Source organism: Oncorhynchus gorbuscha, linkage group LG15, assembly GCF_021184085.1.
Source record: "Oncorhynchus gorbuscha isolate QuinsamMale2020 ecotype Even-year linkage group LG15, OgorEven_v1.0, whole genome shotgun sequence".
Lineage (NCBI taxonomy): Eukaryota > Metazoa > Chordata > Actinopteri > Salmoniformes > Salmonidae > Oncorhynchus > Oncorhynchus gorbuscha.
Window position 1 is genome coordinate 16,191,568 of NC_060187.1, and position 19,501 is coordinate 16,211,068.

At 44.5% G+C, this 19,501-nt stretch overlaps 1 protein-coding gene across 1 annotated transcript in view; it reads left to right on the forward strand.

The window, feature by feature from the left end:
* Positions 1-204: 204 nt before the first annotated feature.
* pde4ba (phosphodiesterase 4B, cAMP-specific a) overlaps positions 205-19,501 on the forward strand; it is a 360,826-nt gene continuing 341,529 nt past the window's right edge. The window contains exon 1 of the mRNA XM_046300226.1: positions 205-634. The gene's annotated coding sequence lies outside the window, so the exon portion shown is untranslated. The remainder of the gene's footprint in view (positions 635-19,501) is intronic.

The window sequence follows — 19,501 nt, forward strand, 5'->3', positions numbered from 1 at the left end:
TCACAATTCTATATGTATGGGCTATTCAATTCAAATTTCTGTAAAAATGTAAGGATAGGCTACAGACAAAGTCGTTTGCATGTCACACTGGAGAACGTAGACGTAGTACCAAGCGCTATAGAGTAGCTTCGGCGCGCTCGATTGGTCCAGAGTACTATCCTCGTGTGGTGAGAGAAGGAATGCCGATTTGAGAGAGATTTTTTAAGAAAGCTCTTCGGAAACTATCTTCCTCCATTTTTATTAAGAACCGTTGTGAATGATACATTCTTGAAATAATTTGAACCTCCGAATTGAGTATACATTCTTGAAATAGTTTGAACCTCCGAATAGACTAACCCCCGCGTGATTGTCTAGTGACAGAGAAGTGAGTCCGTCAAGGAAGTGCTCTTTTTATTTGGGTAAGGACTGACAGGATACCAGATGGCTCCGGAACAGGCTTTTTAGCTCAACCGCACGAGGTTGGCTCGAGGTCGCAAATAACGGAACGGAGGATACACAACAACGCGCACTGAAACCGTGTTGGTAACTAAAGGAACTCGACTTTTTGATAAATTCGCATTTTACCGAAAATTCTGCTTTAGCAAGAGCCATTTGTCACCCTTCTACGAGAATAGAAAGTGGACTCGCTTTTTAGGTAAGGTGCACCAGAGCGCTCGAACGTTAAACGATGATGCTGTTATAGTTTTGTCTAATGTTGTGTTGTGTTCTTTTGTTATGCAATTTGCAGATACTACTCATTAATAATAATATTTGTACAACACCTAAATATGTTTCAGCTAGCTCACTAAACAGGGTTCTGGGAATTCCCTGTAGCGAAATCCAGTGCTCTATCTATCATGATTGATGTCTTATTTATGATGGGTGCTGCCTAGGCTGTAGCCTATTGGTAGGCGATTGGATTGAGTAACTACTGGTAGGCTACTTTTTGTCATTTTAAAAATCTGTGACGATTCTATAGATAGAAAAATATAATAAAATTCATCGGCCTAATTGTTTATTTTGTAATTATCGAAGATCATTTTGAACGGGTGGCCCAGACTCAGACCCTGACTACAATGAGACAATGAACAGGCTAGCAATGTAACGTTACATTTCAAGACGTTACATTGTTTCTTTCTTGGTTCATGTTAACCAACCTGACTTACTTGGCTTCAAATGGATTAACACAATACAATGAACCATTCAACGGACAGAAAATGTACACATAACTGACACCATTGAAGTGATAATGAAATCACAATAGTTGTACAGGTGCACTCCCTGTCTTTCTGGACTAGTGTTCTAATGGGATTTTAGGACTCCCTCTGACACACTATCAAATCAACATAAAACAAAAATGTATTTGTCACATGCTTCAAACAACAGTGAAATGCTTACTTTCGGGTCATTTTTCAGTTATTAGTTCAACATAAAAAAATCCCAAAATATTTCCATATAGAAATAGTGACATTGGGAATTTGATATTCTCCTGGGTCTGTCTGGATAAGGACAGGTATGAGAGTGACACGGATATGGAATAGACTGCATTGGGATCATATTCAGCCTAGACTCTAGAACATTATCTTTCTGTTTGCTCAGAGCATTATCTCCAAAGGGGCTCAACCTTTCTGAAGCCAGCTGAGCTTTAAATCCAGGGCCAACCTCCTGAGTTTAAAATGAGAAACATGGTCACAATTTACTTGAAGTTGCACAGATACCATGTAGCCAAATGTAATGTCAATGTTTTTGTTATTACGTGGTAATATACTAGCAAGTCATTTTACACAGAAGTTGGTCTGTTTGCTTCCCTTAAACTTCAACCATTCATTGCTATATTTTATTAATATATAGTTAACAAAGTTACAGAGTAACTACATATTATAAAGGGAACTGAAGCTTCCTGTGTTCAATAGAGGATGCAGGGCATGTTTTGCATCTCCCTTTGCCTTTGTGTTAAGTTGACAGTGCTGGCGGTGCCAGTGAGAGAGTGGGTCTCTGGACTGTACTTCTGAATCAGGAGGGGACACTGGCTTGTGAATGAACCCTCCCTGAGCCAACAGCCCTGCCTGCTCTGGTCCTTCCTCTTCTGCTCTCTCATCTCACTGTCCATCTCTCTCATTCTCCAGTACAGTACATCCCTTCCTCCCCAGCTGGATCTTTCCATCACTGTCTCTTCCTACTTCCTTCCCTCCATCCCTCTGTCTGATTAGATCCCTTCCATTACTTTCTTTTATTTCATCCCAAAATCCATTGATCAGACCACTCACTCACTCTCTCTGTGTGTGTGTGTGTGTGTGTGTGTGTGTGTGTGTGTGTGTGTGTGTGTGTGTGTGTGTGTGTGTGTGTGTGTGTGTGTGTGTGTGTGTGTGTGTGTGTGTGTGTGTGTGTGTGTGTGTGTGTGTGTGTGTGTGTGTGTGTGTGTGTGTGTGTGTGTGTGTGTGTGTGTGTGTGTGTGTGTAGTATAATAAAACACATTCATTGCTTCCCCTATGTGCATTTTTTTAAACCTTTATTTTACTAGGCAAGTCAGTTAAGAACAAATTCTTATTTTCAATTACAGCCTAGGAACAATGGGTTAACTGCCTGTCCAGGGGCAGAATGACAGATTTGTACCTTGTCAGCTCGGGGATTCAAACTTGCAACCTTTCGGTTACTAGTCCAACACTCTAACCACTAGGCTACCCTGCCGACCCATCTTGCAGCGGCACACCGTTTTTTAACGATTTTATTTTGGAAAATAATTTTCAGGGTGGTAAAATGTGTTCAGTGTAAACTTAAATGACTACAACCAGATATGTAGAAAAAGATAATGGAGCAATATTTTTTAAAATAAGATCATCTTTGAGAACTAACTAGAGAGTCAGGGAAAATCTGAAATTCAAAAAATGGCATGGGCCCCGTTGATTTTGTTATAATGTTTGAGTTACTCAGATAGCGTTAAGAACAAGGCATAATTTGGCAACATTTTTATAATTGCAGGAAAGTAGCTTTAAAACTGCACATTTTCTCAGCACAATGGGAAATGTGTTGAATTGTACAACATTTGCTTTGAAACGGCAATTTTTATCTCAGGCCCATGAGAAACTTGCAGGAAACTAGTTTTAAAACTGTGATATGTTCTCTCTGCCCCATGACAAGATGTGTAGGATTGCAGGATATTTTTGGCCAGGAGGAGGGCCTCTAAAACTGCACCACTGGCCACTCCCACTACCACACCCACTATCACGCACTGAAAAGAATCCTAGGGGAAACACTGACATTGATCAATAAGCAGTGCTGTGAGTGGACTATGAGAGCAAAGCTTTAATATTCAATACCTAAGCTTGAGAAATCAAAGCAAATATTTACAAATATTTAATCAACATGTCATGTTTTGTGTAGCCGAAATTGGATAGAGTCCAGAGCGGGTGAAATCTTTCTTGGAGTGCTATCTGTGGTGACAGTAATCTGGTTTCATTAATAGTGTGTGTGTGTGTTTGTGTGTGTGTGTGTGTGCACGCCCCACAGTGTGTGTGTGTTGTCATTATTGATCACCAGCAGAGACCAACAGGCTAATTAATAATTAGTGCACGGCATATTTTTCTTCCCTGTTTAACCTTGTCAGTATTGCTAATGACTGTTTTGAAACATGTGTTCTGACATGTGGTTGCATTATGCTCATCAAACACATTTTGGGATTGGCTGGACATTCTCTCACTCCTCTCTACTGTTGGTAACACAGTGCCTGCTTCTTGTAGTCTGCCACCTTCCTCTGAATCGAGCTGTTCTCTGTGGCGTTCAAGTAGTTAGCCTGCGTGTGTGAATCATACATCATACACAAGTGAATGGAAAAGGTTAGATCAGTGAGTAGTGGCCTCTAGCCATTCCCCAGAGGTCTTGAGGAGTGTGTTTAGGACAGAGAGGAGGCTCTGGAGGTCATTGATTACCTACCACATGGTGAGCAGTGGCACAGGATTTTAGAAACAAGGTCTGAGACACACACACCTCAGTGGGCTTTAGTCTTAGAGAAGAGAATGTGGTTCATAGGGTCTCCTCCTCAGCAGCAGCAGAAGTCAATGGGGCTATAGACGAACAATCAATCAGCCCTTAAGACTCAGGGGAAGAGATGCTCCTCAGTGGGACCCTGGCTGGCCGATCAACTCATTTATAATACCCCCTTTCCTTCCCTGTGATAGACAGACTGAGTCTGTCAATGAAGACAGTGTTTATGTGCGTGTGTGTGTTTTCGATGTGTGTGGCTGTGGTTGCATGTGTTGAATATCCTAAGGCTATTCTGTGGAGTTTCAGTGCTGTTTGTAAAGAGGTCAAAAACCAGGGTTCTCTCCCTCATTAAAAAATACTACAGTTTATGGTAAAATACTACAGTACTTTATTGTGGAATTTTATAGTAAACTGCAGTATACTGTATAATACTATACTGTAGTATACCTCGATCATGTGTTGAACTTACTATAAAATGTTGTAGTGTACTTGTCACGGAAGTCTAGGAATGGTGGGTGTAAAGTCAGGCGCAGAAAGTAATACTTCCAAATTAATGTGTTTATTCCGCTTGGTCCAGCCAACAAACAGGCAATGACCACAAAACAGGTATGTCTCCAAAAACCAGGAAATAACATACAACAAATTACGCAGGAGAAAAACAACTTCACCACTGACATTCGGAATAATCCCGCACACAAGCAGGCTGGCACTGGAAGTTTAAATAGACGATAAATTAACCAAAATAAGCAACAGGTGAAAACAATCAAGACAAAACCAACAGAAAAAGAAAATGGCAGCTAGTAGGCCGGTGACTACGATCAGTGGACAGTGGCAGCTAGTCAGTGGCAGCTAGTAGGCCGGTGACTACGACTGCCGAGCAACGCCCAAACAGGGAGAGGAGCCACCTTCGGTGAAAGTCGTGACAATACCCCCTTCCCCCTGACGCTTGGCTCCCGCAGTGCGCCGAGACCGGCCTCGAGGACGACGAGGCGCAGGGCGATCCGGATGGAGATGGTGGAAATCACTCAGCAGTGATGGATCCAAGATGTCCTCCACCGTTACCCAGCACCTCTCCTCCGGACCGTACCCCCTCCCAATCCACAAGGTACTGCAGGCCACTCGCCCGGCATCTATAGTCCATGATGGAACGTACCGTGTCCAGAGGGGGCGGAGGGACCTCCGGCACCAGTGTCCCCTCACTGCGGTGGCGGTCAGCGCTCACCTTCTGCCGCCCACCTGGACTGCTCTCCAGATCTCCTATGAGCGCTGCAGCCATTCCTCCACCGCAGGAGCCTCGGTCTGGCTCTGACGCCAAGGTGCCAGGACCGGCTGGTAGCCCAACACACACTGGAAAGGCGACAGGTTCGCGGAGTTGTGGCGGAGTGAGTTTTGGGCTACCTCTGCCCATGGGACGTACCTCGCACATTCTCCTGGCCGGTCCTGGCAATACGACCGCAGAAACCTACCCACATCCTGGTTCACTCTCTCCACCTGCCCATTGCTCTCGGGGTGAAAACCTGAGGTCAGGCTGATCGAGACCCCCAGATGCTCCATGAACGCCCGGGCAACGGGAGGAGATGGCAGGAATGTGAAAACCGATCCACAACGACCAAGATCGTGGTGTTCCCCTGACACGGGGGAAGGCCAGTCAGGAAGTCCACCGACAGATGTGACCAAGGCCGTTGTGGAACGGGGAGGGGCTGTAACTTCCCTCTAGGCAGGTGTCTGGGAGCCTTACTCTGAGCGCACACCGAACAGGAGGAGACATAAAACCTCACGTCCTTAGCTAAAGTGGGCCACCAGTATCTCCCCCTAAGACCCTGCACCGTCCTCTCAATTCCCGGATGACCCAAGGAGGTTAGCGTGTGGGCCCACCTGATCAATTTGTCACGAACACCAAGCGGCACGTACTTCCGACCCGCTGGACACTGTGGTGGCATAATAGACCCTGGTCTATAAGAGATAGTGAAACAAAATCTGGTGAAAAACATGGCCCACCTTCTTGCCTGGCGAGGATTCAGTCTCCTCGCTGCCAGGATGTACTCCACATTACGGTGGTCAGTCCAGATGAGAAAAGGGTGTTTCGCCCCCTCAATCCAATGTCTCCACACCTTCAGAACTTTTACCACAGCCAGCAACTCCCGGTCCCCCACGTCATCGTTTCGCTCCGCCGGACTGAGCTTCCTCCAAAAAAATGCGCAGGGGCGAAGCTTCGGTGGCGTGCCCGAGCGCTGTGAAAGCACGGCTCCAACCCCAGCCTCGGACGCGTCCACCTCCACTATGAATGCCAAAGAGGGGTCCAGATAAGCCAATACGGGAGCATCGGTAAACAGTAGTAAACACTATAGTAAATATTACAGTATTGTCTGCAAAAACACTACAGTAAATACTACAGTATAGTACAGGCTGCACAAACACTTCAGTTTATACTACAGTATACTATAATCTGCAAAAATACTATATTATTTACAATAGCATATAATACAGTTTTCTTTTAGTACAGTATTTATACTTCTTACATGTCTTTTTGTCAAGCAAAACTTTTTGTGGAAGCGCACAGACCCCCTCGCACACTCAACGTTGTCGAGATCTGTTAAGTGTCCTTGTAGGCGGGCTATTTGGCGGTAAACTGTGAAGCCAGCTGTATAGCCTATTGCCTGTTTCTGTTTCTGAGTCTTTTATTGAAGAATGTGAAACACTGTTGTGTCTGTTTGCTGCTTTTCATTAAATCATGCATAGCTGTTCTTTATTTGGCCTAAAATAAATGTGTTCATATGGGCAGAATATTATCTATTGGCTTTAGCATAGAATTTTAAACATTGTGATTTTAGAGACACAAAGTAACAATAGCCTATGATTAAAGGGTTAGGCTATACTGGTAACAATATAAAGATATTGAAGCACATTTGATTACCACAAAATGTTATGCTGTTTTCAAATTAAACACAATACCTTGCTCTTGCTAAAGGGCCACCCCAGAGTTTCATAACCAGGTGCTCAGCCCTGAAGACCAGGGGCTGATGGGAGACCTGCAAATCATCCTATTTGCGGGTTTGAGGAAGAAATTCCTGTAATTCTACATCATTTTACATGACTGGAGACGTTACAATAAACTTTTTTAATACCACACAAATGACCAAGATGACAAGATACTCTGACATTGACAGATTGAGATCAATAAAACGAACGGCCCTGGTCTTAAATGCAAGCAATAACATAGGCCAATGAAAAGAGTGGATACACAGATTGTAGACCTACAATATGAGGAGGAAATTATAGTCCACCAACCTTCCAGTGGCACTCACGTATCCAAGGTCCTGGTGTCGTCTCTGACTCCAAATGTATCCTCTCCGTGCTTCAAAGAAATATCCTGGCGCATGAAGGCTACACCTACAGACGAGAATTATAGACCGCAAATAAGTCCTTCTGGAAGTGCACCGAATATGATGCTTTTGAATGACAAGGTCGCATACGGCTAACTGAGGTGGTGTTCTCCAATTTGTGCTGCATACGCGGTTCTTTCAGCGCCCGGAACATCAACTGGAGGAGCTTCTGACATACTTTCAGGCAACATGGGTTGGGGAGAAGGTCAGAAAGCCAATGTTTCCCATAGGTATGTGTTGTTTAACATAATAATGGATGTATTATTCATATTCTTATTATTGATGACATCATGGTTGCTAATCTGCTTATATCTCTTTCTATCTCTGTTTGGCCAATTTTGGCGCTACCCACCCCACCATTTGGAAGTTCATGGAGAAATTGAAATGCTTACAGCAAAGTGGCGAAATGAGAATGGAGCAGCAACCTGCTGGCGTTTCTCCGCCATGGCAAAGACCACTTTACCGTAAGCAACAGATGGATCTGAAGTCACTGGTTCAGAAGAGTCTTACCTGAAGAACGTTGCCTACACTTTCTAGTTTCAGTCTGAGAAAAATGAGCACCTAGTCTACTTGGGCATTTCTTCATGACACAACAATTTAAACTCTCTTAATTACTCCAAAATCCTTATGAGACCAGAATATTAAGCACATTCTTGGAAGATTTGTTCCTGAACTTGTTTTTATGGTGCTGCATTGTCATGTAGCCTGGTCTTATTTTGGGGTATTTTTTTGGTTATTTGAAATATATGTTTTAGGCTTATTATATGATATGTTGTTACCATTTGTTGTTGATAAATAAAGGTTTTATAGGGAATGGTTGTGTTAATGGATGGTTTTAAAATGTTTTTTTGAGGCCCCCCGAGTGGTGCAGTGCTAGAGGCATCACTACAGACCTGGGTTCGATCCCAGGCTGTGTCGCAGCCGGCCGCGACCGGGAGACACATGAGGAGGCGCACAATTGGCCCAGCGTAGTCCAGGTTAGGGGAGGATTTGGCTGGCCAGGGTATCCTTGTCCCATCGCGCTCTTGTGGCGGGCCAGGTGTATGCACTCTTGACTTCGGTAGCCAGCTGTATGGTGTTTCCTTCGACACATTGGTGTGGCTGGCTTCTGGGTTAAACGAGCAGTGTGTCAAGAAGCAGTGTGGCTTGGCGGGGCCGTGTTTCGGAGGACGCATGGATCTCTCCCGAGCCCGTACGGGACTAACTACCAATTTGGATGTCACGAAAAAGTACAAACAAATTTGTTTTATTTTTGCCCAAAATCTAGTTTCCCCAGAGAAATTAGATATTGGCTGTTTTAAACATTCAGCCTTTATAGAACCATATGAACAAATTTATGTACAACATTCTACCCATATCAAGAAATGTATATAGGCCTTAGCTATAATATTCTGCCCATATGAATATACCATATTTGTAGCCAAACAGATGAAAAGTATTAAACATACACATTGAAAATCATACTCATGAACACAATCATGCAATAGGCTACAGCTGGCTTCACAGTTTCTCCAGTGCTTCATAGCTTCCCTAGCGCTTCACAGCTTCTCCAGTGCTTCACAGCTTCCCTTGTGCTTCACAGCTTCCCTAGCGCTTCACAGCTTCTCCAGTGCTTCACAGCTTCCCTAGCGCTTCATAGCTTCTCCAGTGCTTCACAGCTTCTCCAGTGCTTCACAGCTTCCCTAGCGCTTCACAGCTTCTCCAGTGCTTCACAGCTTCCCTAGCGCTTCACAGCTTCTCCAGTGCTTCACAGCTACCTTAGCGCTTCACAGCCTTCCTGTCACGTTCTGACCTTTATTTTGTCATTATTTAGTATGGTCAGGGCGTGAGCTGGGGTGGGCAGTCTATGTTTGTTTTTCTATGATTTTGGGATTTCTATGTTTCGGCCTAGTATGGTTCTCAATCAGAGGCAGGTATCATTAGTTGTCTCTGATTGAGAATCATACTTAGGTAGCTTGGGTTTCACTGATTGTTTGTGGGTGTTTGTTTCCTGTGTCAGTGTTTGTGCCACACGGGACTGTTTCGTTGCCAGTTCACTTTGTTGTTTTGCATTTGTGTTCATGTTGAGTTTTCATATTAAATACCATGGACACTTACCACGCCGCATATTGGTCCGATCCTTGTTTCACCTCTTCAGAGGAAGAGGAGGAAATCACCCGTGACACTTCCTGTGAAAACCCAACTTATTGTAGCCACATGCGGATGAAAGAATAGCGGAGCAAGGAGTTTGGTTCTGCTGCAGTATTTGCGGTACAATATTACATGTTGTGACTGTGCTTTGATTTATACTACAGTTAACTGTAAATACTACAGTATAGTACTAACGTCCACAAAAACACTACATCTAATACTACAGTGAAGTCTGCAAAAACCTAACAGTGAATACTATAGTATTTATACCATAGTAGTATACTGTTGTATTTGTTCATGTGCTCTCTCTCTCTCATGTGTGTGTGTGTGTGAACGCGTGCATGCGTGCGTGTGTGTGTGCATGTGTGTGTGTGTGTGAGCGCTCGCATGCTTGCGTGCGTGCGTGCGTGCGTGCGTGCGTGTGTGTGTGTGTGTGTGTGTGTGTGTGTGTGTGTGTGTGACAGTCTAATCAGTTAGACCTGTGCGCTCATCTGGCCATAATCAATCTCTCTGAGAGCTCTGTCTGGAATGAAATAATAAATCTGTGGGCCTGAAGGAGATCATTTTTAAACACAGCCAACTAACAGCTGGCACACTGTGCTTCTATTCACTATAAGCCCTGGTTGATATTACACACACATACTGTATGCTATTAGTAATGGCTTGTGTGTCGGAGATGTCAAATCCCTTTTAGGTCCTATACATAGTATGCACCCTATCCATTTTGAGTGGGGTAGGCAGAGTGAGTGAGGTCATAGTATGAATGAGGTCACCCCTATCCATTTTGTAGGCAGAGTGAGTGAGGTCATAGTCCATTTTTTTGAGTGGGGTAGGCAGAGTGAATGAGGTCATAGTATGCACCCTATCCATTTTGAGTGGGGTAGGCAGAGTGAATGAGGTCATAGTATGCACCCTATCCATTTTGAGTGGGGTAGGCAGAGTGAGTGAGGTCATAGTATGCACCGTATCCATTTTGAGTGGGGTAGGCAGAGTGAGTGAGGTCATAGTATGCACCCTATCCATTTTGAGTGGGGTAGGCAGAGTGAGTGAGGTCATAGTATGCACCCTATCCATTTTGAGTGGGGTAGTGGGGTAGGCAGAGTGAATGAGGTCATAGTATGCACCCTATCCATTTTGAGTGGGGTAGGCAGAGTGAGTGAGGTCATAGTATGCACCCTATCCATTTTGAGTGGGGTAGGCAGAGTGAGTGAGGTCATAGTATGCACCCTATCCATTTTGAGTGGGGTAGGCAGAGTGAATGAGGTCATAGTATGCACCCTATCCATTTTGAGTGGGGTAGGCAGAGTGAGTGAGGTCATAGTATGCACCCTATCCATTTTGAGTGGGGTAGGCAGAGTGAGTGAGGTCATAGTATGCACCGTATCCATTTTGAGTGGGGTAGGCAGAGTGAGTGAGGTCATAGTATGCACCCTATCCATTTTGAGTGGGGTAGGCAGAGTGAATGAGGTCATAGTATGCACCCTATCCATTTTGAGTGGGGTAGGCAGAGTGAGTGAGGTCATAGTATGCACCGTATCCATTTTGAGTGGGGTAGGCAGAGTGAGTGAGGTCATAGTATGCACCCTATACATTTTGAGTGGGGTAGGCAGAGTGAGTGAGGTCATAGTATGCACCCTATCCATTTTGAGTGGGGTAGGCAGAGTGAGTGAGGTCATAGTATGCACCCTATCCATTTTGAGTTGAGTGGGGTAGGCAGTGGGGTAGGCAGAGTGAGTGAGGTCATAGTATGCACTCTATCCATTTTGAGTGGGGTAGGCAGAGTGAGTGAGGTCATAGTATGCACCCTATCCATTTTGAGTGGGGTAGGCAGAGTGAGTGAGGTCATAGTATGCACCGTATCCATTTTGAGTGGGGTAGGCAGAGTGAGTGAGGTCATAGTATGCACCCTATACATTTTGAGTGGGGTAGGCAGAGTGAGTGAGGTCATAGTATGCACCCTATCCATTTTGAGTGGGGTAGGCAGAGTGAGTGAGGTCATAGTATGCACCCTATCCATTTTGAGTGGGGTAGGCAGAGTGAGTGAGGTCATAGTATGCACTCTATCCATTTTGAGTGGGGTAGGCAGAGTGAGTGAGGTCATAGTATGCACCCTATCCATTTTGAGTGGGGTAGGCAGAGTGAATGAGGTCATAGTATGCACCCTATCCATTTTGAGTGGGGTAGGGAGAGTGAGTGAGGTCATAGTATGCACCCTATCCGTTTTGAGTGGGGTAGGGAGAGTGAGTGACGTTATACCGTTTAGTCACGGTAATTAGGCTTCTCCAAGCTCTGATACTGCTGATGGTCATTAGTAGCCTACCAAATTTGCTAACTGCTTGGTACTCAACACTTTGTTGTCCCTCTAATAACTCTGACATCAATGCAAACATAATAAAAATCTAATCAAACACTTCATGAGAGCCCATGAGCTCATGTTGCGCTACATTTCTATAGGATATGCAATTGCAGGAGAAAATAGAGTGATGGCCTCTATTAATAAGAGGAGGAGCCCATCAGCTTTGTATAGGTCTACTATATTTATTTCTCAACTTTCCTAATATTAAGCACATTGCTTATCTTTACAACAGGAATATAGCCTACCTGGTTGGAATGAAAATGAACCATGAGAAAAACATCCTCCATTCGCTATTTAAGTGCATAGATGACATGTATTTCCCCTGGCCCTGTTTTGAGACAGGTGTATGATAATGGTCCATTCAAAACAAATTTCACACATACAGTGCCTACGGAAACTATTCAGACCCCTTGACTTTTCCACATTTTGTTATGTTACAGCCTTATTCTAAAATGGATTAAATAAATAAAAAATCCTCAGCAATCTACACACAATACCCTATAACGACAAAGCGAAAACTTTATTTTTTGACAGGAACACCAAAGTAGTCAGACCCTTTGTTATGAGACTAAAAATTGAGCTCAGGTGCATCCTGTTTCCATTGATCGTCCTTGAGATGTTTCAACAACTTGATTGGAGTCCACCTGTGGTAAATTCAATTGATTGGACATGATTTGGAAAGGCACACACCTCTATATATAGGGTCCCTGTCACGTTCTAACCTTAGTCCCTTTTTTATGTCTTTGTGTTAGGTTGGTCAGGGCGTGAGTTGGGGTGGGTAGTTTATGTTCTTTTTTCTAGGTTGTTATATTTCTATGTGTTTGGCCTAGTATGGTTCTCAATCAGAGGAAGGTGTCGTTCGTTGTCTCTGATTGAGAATCATACTTAGGTAGCCTGTTTTCCCCATTTTGGCTGTGGGTGTTTAATTTCTGTTTAGTGTCTGTTCACCTGGCAGAACTGTTTAGTTTTCTCTTCGTTATTATTTTGTGTAGTGTTCAGTTTGTTCAATTAAAACATGACGAACACTTACCACGCTGAATTTTGGTCCTCCTCTCCTTCCACCAACGAGAAGTGTTACAGTCCCACAGTTGACAGTGCATGTCTGAGCAAATGCCAAGAGGTCGATGGAATTGTCCGTAGAGCTCAGAGACAGGATTGTGTCGGGGCACCGATCTGGGGAAGGGTACCAAAACATTTCTGCAACATTGAAGGTCCCGAAGAACACAGTGTCCTCCATCATTCTTAAATGGAAGAAGTTTAGAACCACCAAGAGAGCGAGCCACCCAGCCAAACTGAGCAATTGGGGGAGAAGGGCCTTGATCAGGGAGGTGACCAAGAACCTGATGGTCACTCTAACAGAGCTCTAGAGTTCCTCTGTGGAGATGGGAGAACATTCCAGAAGGACAGCCAACTTTGCAGCACTTCATGGTAGAGTGGCCAGATGGATGCCACTCCTCAGTAAAAGGCACATGACAGCCCGCTTGGAGTTTGCCAAAAGGCACCGAAAGACTCTCAGACCATGAGAAACAATATTCTCTGTTCTGATGAAATCAAGATTGAACTATTTTGCCCTGAATGCCAAGCGTCACGTCTGGAGGAAACCTGGCACCATCCCCACGGTGAAGCATGGTGGTGGCAGCATCATGCTGTGGGGATGTTTTTCAGTGACAGGTACTGGCAGAGTAGTCAAGATCGAGGCAATGATGAATGGAGCAAAGTACAGAGAGACCCTTGTTGAAAACCTGCTCCACAGTGCTCAGGACCTCAGAGTGGGGTGAAGGTTTACCTTCCAACAGGACCATGACCCTAAGCACACAACCAATACAACACAGGAGTGGCTTTGGGACAAGTCTCTGAATGTCCTTGAGTGGCCCAGCCAGAGCCTGGACTTGAACCCGATCTAATATCTCTGGAAAGACCCGAAAATAGCTGTGCAGCAACGCTCCCCATCCAACCTGACAGAGCTTGAGAGGATCTGCAGAGAAGAATGGGAGAAACTCCCCAAATATAGGTTTGCCAAGCTTGTTGCATCATACCAAAGAAGACTCAATGCTGTAATCACTGCCAAAGGTGCTTCAACAAAGTCCTGAGTAAAGGGTTTGAATACTTAAGTAAATAATATATATCTGTTTTTTTGTAATACATTTGCAAAAATGTCTAAAAACCTAGTTTTGTTTTGTTATTGTGGGGTATTGTGTATAGATTGATGAGGAAAATAAACATATTAATCCATTTTAGAATAAGGCTGTAATGTAACAAAATGTGGAAAAAGTCAAGGGGTCTGAATACTTTACGAAGGCACTGTATATTATTTAGTATATGTAAAGACAAGATTAAATCAAGTATAGTCTGATGGGTGAAACTATTATCACTTGTGAATGATGCCCATCATAAGACAAGAAACCATGCATTTTTTGAGACTTTTTCAAGTCATAGTGGCACGTCTCATGTAGCCTTGCCCATGCATCCCGTAAGATGACGCTGGAGAAGATGGCAGACGTTTTATGTGCCCCCAGCCGATTGTGTTTCTTTGTTCGCTTATTTTTGTTGTTTGTAACTTATTTTTTAACTTATTTGGGACATAATGTTGCCACTACTGTCTCTTATGACCAAGAATAACTTCTAGACATCAGGACTACGGTTACTCACCATGGACGAGCAGAATCCTCTTTTTTTAAGACAAGGGGCGGCGGTCTATGTATTTTTGTAAATAACAGCTGTTGCATGATATCTAAGGAAGTCTAGAGCTATTGCTCGCCTAAGGTAGAGTATCAAATGATAAGCTGTTGACCACACTACAAACCGAGAGAGTTTTCATCTGTATTCTTTGTAGCTGTTTATATACCACCACAGTCAGAGACTGGCACAAAGTCAGCATTGAATGAGCTGTATTCCGACCTTCCGCAAACAAATAAAATGCTCACTCCTAGTAGCCGGGGACTTTATTGCAGGGAAACTTACATCGGTTTTACCAAATTTCTATCAGCATGTTAAATGTGCAACCATATACTCCACACACAGAGACGCATACAAAGCCCTCCCTCTCCCTCCATTTAGCAAATCTAACCATAATTCTATCCTCCTGATTCCTGCTTACAAGCAAATATTAAAGCAGGAAGCACCAGTGACTAGATCAATAAAAAAGTGGTCAGATGAAGCAGATGCTAAGCTACAGGACTGTTTTGCTAGCACAGACTGTCATTGGCTTCATCAATAAGTGCATCAATGACGTCGTCCCCACAGTGACCATACTTACATACCTCAACCAGAAGCCATGGATTACAGGCAGCATCCGCACTGAGCTAAAGGCTAGAACTGCCGGTTTCAAGGTGTGGGACTCTAACCCGGAACCTTATAAGAAATCCCGCTATGCCCTCCGACGAGCCATCAAACAGGCAAAAAGTCAATATAGGACCAAGAACAAATCGTACTTCACTGGCTCTGATGCTCGCTGGATGTGGCAGAGCTTGCAAACCATTACAGACAATAAGGGGAAGAACAGCCGAGAGCTGACCAATTGACACGAGTCTACCAGACGAGCTGAACTACTTCTATGCTCGCTTCGAGGTAAATAACACTGAAACATTCATGAGAGCACCAGCTGTTCCGGAAGACTGTGTGATCATGCACTCCGCAGCTGATGTAAGTAAGACCTTTAAACAGGTCAACATTCAGAAGGCCGCAGGGCCAGATGGATTACCAGGACATGTACTCCGACCAACTGACAAGTGTCTTCACTGACATTTTCAACCTCTCCCAGTCTGAGTCTGTAATACCAACATGTTTTAAGCAGACCACCTAAGTCCCCGTGCCCAAGAACACTTAAGGCACATATGTCAGAGTCAAGGCCCGCGGGCCACATCCGGCCCGCGAGAAGGTTTTTTACGGCCCCTGGGATGATCTTGATTTGTTATTAGAACCGGCCCGCAGACCGCAGCAAGCCGGCAGCCCGCAGATCTTTTACACGCACCAATACTACATTTCCCACAATGCAACGGTGACGCACCGAGCAGTAGGCTGCTTCATTTCAATATTTATTGGCACAGCAGTTGTCAGCATCACAGTAAAATTAACTTTCAGATACCCATCAAAAATGGCAAAACGGAAGGTGGACACTGAGAACCGGGGGTTTCAAACAAGGTGGGAGTCGGAGTATTTGTTCACGGAGGTAGCTGGAAAACCTGTGTGTCTTCTGTGTGGAGAAAGTGTGGCGGTACTGAAAGAGTATAATCTGAGACGACATTATGAAACGAAACACGCGGACAAAAACAAGAATATGGACATGGAACAAAGGCTACAAAAGGCAGAGGAATTAAAACGAGGCCTCAAATCTCGACAGGCTCTGTTCAAAAAAGCCAAATCACAAGGCCAGGCTGCTGTCAAGGCCAGTTTTATTTTGGCAGAAGAGATCGCTAAATCAGCCCGGCCATTTACGGAGGGGATTTCATCAAAAACTGCATGATTAAAGTTTGTGACGAAGTTTGCCCAGAAAAAAGGCAACTCTTTTTAAATGTGAGTCTGAGCAGAAACACCATTGCCGAGAGAGTAGACCAGTTGTCCATCAATCTAAAAGAGCAGCTTGTGAAAAAGGGAAAAGATTTCATTGCATATTCCTTGGCTGTGGATGAGAGCACCGACATTTCTGACATTGCCCAGTTGTCAATTTTCATCCGCGGAGTGGACTCCAGCCTAAGCGTGACAGAGGAGTTTTTGGCTTTACGTCCTATGCATGGCACAACTACGGGGCATGATTTGTATGAAGAGGTGTCAAGATGTGTAAATGAGATGGAGCTGCCTTGGGAAAAACTTGTGGGTTTGACAACCGACGGAGCACCTGCGATGTGTGGACACAGGAGCGGACTGGTGGAGAAGATACGGGAAAAGATGCAAGAGGAAAACGCGACAGGTGAGCTGACAGCTTATCATTGTATCATACACCAGGAAGCGTTGTGCGGTAAAGCCTTGAAAATGGAGCATGTAATGAGCATCATCACGCGCACAGTTAACTTTATCAGAGCCAAAGGTTTGAATCACCGCCAGTTCAAGGCATTTCTGACGGAGTTAGAAACGGAGCATGGTGATTTGCCTTATCACACAGAGGTGCGATGGCTAAGCCAGGGAAAGGTGCTTCAAAGATGTTTCGAGCTTCGTGAGGAGATTTGTCTGTTCTTGGACAGCAAAGGGAAAGACACAACACAACTCCGAGACGAAATGTTTCTGTGTGAAATGGCTTTTCTGTGTGACATTACGAGTCATCTGAATGCAATGAACTTGCAGCTGCAGGGTCGGGATCGTGTCATCTCTGATATGTACAGTACAGTGAAGGCATTTAAAACCAAACTGACTCTGTGGGAGACGCAGATGCGGAAAGAAAATTTGAGCCACTTTCCCAGCTGCCAGACCATGAAAGAGAAGCTCTCTACCAGTGCGTTCCCGAGCGCACAGTTGGCTGATAAAATAGGTATGCTTGCCGCTGACTTTCGACGCCGATTTGCTGACTTTGAAGCACAAAAAAGCAGGTTGGAACTGCTCGGTAACCCATTTGCTGTTGACGTGGAAAGCTCACCACCAAACCTCCAAATGGAGTTGATTGACCTCCAATGCAATGATGCACTGAGGGCAAAATATGCGGCAGTGGGTGCTGCGGAGTTCGCCCGTTTCCTCCCGACACAATGCCCCAGCTGCGCATCCAGGCTGCTCAAACGTTGTCTATGTTTGGCAGCACATACCTGTGTGAACAACTGTTTTCTTTGATGAACTTGAACAAAACATCACACAGAAGTCGACTTACTGCTGAACACCTCCACTCAATTCTGAGGATTTCCTCAGCTCAGAGCCTTACCCCGAACATTGATGAACTTGTGGAAAAGATGGGACACCACCAAGTATCACCCTCAACCTCAAACAAGTGAACATTACTGTGCAATCACATATTTAGAGTTTTTACTCAGTTCAAGTTTAAAAGTTAAAGTTTAATATTTGTTTTCACTGCATGTTACTTCTCCTTAAACAAAGTGTTGTTTTTGATTAATAGATTTTTGCACTTTATTTTATTGTATTTCAATCCAATTATATTTTTAAAATATTTCAGTTGAGTGGATGATAGAAAATTGCTATTATTGTTTTTTTCTTTGAAGTAAATTTAGCCCACTTTTGCTAAAATAGAAAATATAGGCTACTGATGGTGCCTTGAATACCGGTTTCTTTCATTTAATGTTCATGTTATGGGGATTTTTATATAAAGGAAATTTGTCTTTTGTGTCTGTTGAAAATTAAAGATTACTGACAGAGCCATAAGAAAATATTGCTTTATTTATCTGATCATATTGGAATATATTTGTTAGGTTTTCAGTAGGTTCAATTAGGTTCACTAGACTATATGCGTCATTTAAAAATTTTTCAATGAACATTCGAACAGTCCGGCCCTCGGCTTGTAGCTAAATTTTTTATTTGGCCCTCCGTCCATTTGACTTTGACACCCCTGACTTAAGGTAACCTGCCTAAACGACTACCAACCCATAGCACTTACATCTGAAGCCATGAAGTGCCTTGAAAGGCTGGTCATGGCTCACATCAACACCATCATCCCAGAATCCCTAGACCCACTCCAATTTGCATACCGCCCTCAACAGATCCACAGATGATGCAATCTCCATTGCACTCCACACTGCCCTTTCCCACCTGGACAAAAGGAACACCTATATGAGAATGCTATTCACTGACCACAGCTCTGCGTTCAACACCATAGTGCCTTCAAAGCTCATCAATAAGTTAGGACCCTGGGACTAAACACTTCCCTCTGCAACTGTATCCTGGACTTTCTGATGGGCTGCCCCCAGGTGGTAAAGGTAGGTAACAACACATCCGCCACGCTGATACTCAACACAGGGGCCACTCAGGGTTGCGTGCTCAGTCCCCTCCTGTACTCCCTGTTAACTCATGACTGCACGGCCAGGCACGACTCCAACACCATCGTTAAATTGGCCTGATCACCGACAACGACAAGACAGCCTATTGGGAGGAGGTCAGAGACCTGACCGTGTGGTGCCAGGAACAACCACCTCTCCCTCAATGTGATCAATACAAAGGAGATGATTGTGGACTACAGGAACAGGAGGGCTGAGCACGCCCCCATTCTCATCGACGGGGCTGCAGTGGAGCAGGTTGAGCGCTTCAAGTCCCTTGGTGTCCACATCACCAACAAACTAACATTGTTCAAGCACACCATGACAGTCGTGAAGAGGGCACAACAAAACCTATTCCCCCTCAGGAGACTGAAAAGATTTGGTAGGGGTCCTCAGATATTATCCTCAAAAGGTTCTACAGCTGCACCATCTAGAACATCCTGGCTGGTTGCATCACTGCCTGGTATGGCAACTGCTCAGCCTCCAACCGCAAGGCACTACAGAGGGTAGTCGACCGGCCCAGTACATCACTGGGGACAAGCTTCCTGCCATCCAGGACCTCTAAACCAGGCGGTGTCAGAGGAAGGCCCTAAAAATGGTCAATGACTCTAGCCACCCCAGTCAAAGACTGTTCTCTTCTGCTACCGCATGGCAAGCGGTACCGGAGTGCCATGTCTATGTCCAAGAGCCTTCTAAAAAGCATCTACCCCCAAGCCATAATACTCCTGAACATCTTGTCAAGTGGCTACCCAGACTATTTGTATTGC